We start from the raw sequence: 2,145 nt of genomic DNA, 5'->3' as shown, positions 1-2,145 counted from the left end.
TGAGCCACAGGCAACACCACCACCCCCTTTTTTTTTCTTTTTTCTTTTGAAACATCTCTCACTCTCCTACCCCAGGCTAGAGTACTGAGGCAGCACAGTACCTCACAGCAACCTCAAACTCTTGGCCTCAAATGATCCTCCTGCCTCAGCCTCCTGAGTAGCTGAGGCTACAGGCACCCACCACAACACCTGACTAGTTTTTCTATTTTTAGAGACAGGGTGGGGTGTTAAGAGATGGTCTTGCTTTGCTCAGGCTGGTCTAGAACTCCTGAGCTCAGGAGATCCACCTGCCTCAGCCTCTCCAAGTGCTAGGATTGCATGCGTGAGCCACCTTGCCCAAGGATTCTTAGGAAACCTAAGTGACACAAATGCCCTCAGCCCCAGAAACTGAGACTATGGTTGTAGTCTTTGCTGAGAATACCTTTGGAAAGAAGCTGTTAGGAAAAATGTGAGGTGGCTCACGGCTGTAATCCTAGCACTTGGGAGGCTGAGGCGAGTGGATTGCCTGAGTTCACTGGTTCGAGACCAGCCTGAGCCAGAGCAAAATCTTGTCTCTTTAAAAAAAAAAGAAAAGAAAGAAAAAGAAAAGAAAAAAGGAGGAGTAGAGAGGGAGAGGAAAAAGGAGCAACTGACTGACTTGACAGACTGATTTAAGTTTTGTGCCCAGTGTTGGCTGAGGTCTGTGAACTCTGACTTAGGGTGTCTACAGATGACGAATTCTCAAAGGGGTCTGGGTCTCCCTCCTCCCTGTCGTGTTGGTGGGGAAATGGGAGTGTGGCTTGAGTGGAGACAGCAGAGAGAAAAATGTGTCCCCTCTTCCTGGAATCTTGGTCCAAACACCCTGAAACTGATAAACACAGCTGCAAATACTCCCAGTGGGAACTGACTGAAGGGGTTGTCAGGCTGGAGTATTCTACCTTCAAGACAAAAAGCAGGTCACCTGAGTGCAGATGCAAAATCAGCCACATGGAACCAATATGTTCAAACTAGCGTGACCTCCTGCAGCCCTCAAGGAACTTACTCTCTAGAGAAGTCATTTCTCATAGCCAAGAAACAGAGATTGCATCCACTGAGACCAGGCAGACCCATGGAAAGACACTGCAGGGAGCAGGGGTGCCTAAGACAGGAAGATTGACTCAGAAGCAAATATGGTGTTAGATCCTTCCCTGCCAGACAAGAAGCCCCTATGATCTAGGTGAAAGAAGGCTAGTTATGACAACAACAAAAGATAATCAAGGGCCAGGTGCAGTGGCTCATGCCTGTAATGGTGGGTGAATTGCCTGAGATCACAGGTTTGAGACCAGCCTGAGCCAGAGCAAAACCACATCTCTAAAAATAGCCGGGTGTGGCTCGCTGTCCATAGTACAGTGGTTATAGTGCCAGCCATGTACAGCTGGTGGATTTGAATCCGGCCCGGGCCAGTTAAAACAACAATGACCACAGCAGCAAAAAATAGCTGGGCATTGTGGTGGGCACCTATAGTCCCAACTACCTGGGAGGCTGAGGCAAGAGAATTGCTTAAGTCCAAGAGTTTGAGGTTGCTGTGAGCTGTGATGCCATAGCACTCTACCAAGGGTGACATAGTAATACTCTGTCTCAAAAAAATAAAATAAATATAGCCAGATGTTGTGGCGGGTGCCTGTAGTCCCAGCTACTTGGGAGGTTGACGCAAGAGAATCACTTGAGCTCAAGAGTTTGAGGTTGCTGTGAGCTGTCACACCATAGCACTCTACCAAGGGCAACACAGTGAGACTTTGTCTCCAAAAACATAATAAAAATTAAAAATAAAATAAATAAATAAAAATAGCTTAGCATTGTGATGGGCACTTATAGTCCCAGCTACTCAGGAGGCTGAGACAAGAGAATCACTTGAGCCCAAGAGTTTGAGGTTGCTGTGAGCTGTCACACCACAGCACTCGACCAAGGGCAACACAGTGAGACTTTGTCTCCAAAATAATAATAATAATAAATAAAATAAATAAATAAAAATAGCTTGGCGTTGCAGTGGGCACTTGTAGTCCCAGCTACTCAGGAGGCTGAGGCAAGACAATCACTTAAGCCCAAGAGTTTGAGGTTGCTGTGAGCTGTGACACCATGACCCTCTATCAAGGGTGACAAACTGAGACTCTGTCTCAAAAAAAAAAA

The sequence above is a fragment of the Otolemur garnettii genome, unplaced genomic scaffold (genome assembly GCF_000181295.1).
Source record: "Otolemur garnettii isolate 467f Iridium unplaced genomic scaffold, OtoGar3 scaffold00156, whole genome shotgun sequence".
NCBI classification, from domain to species: Eukaryota; Metazoa; Chordata; class Mammalia; order Primates; family Galagidae; genus Otolemur; species Otolemur garnettii.
This window is presented reverse-complemented; position numbering follows the sequence as displayed.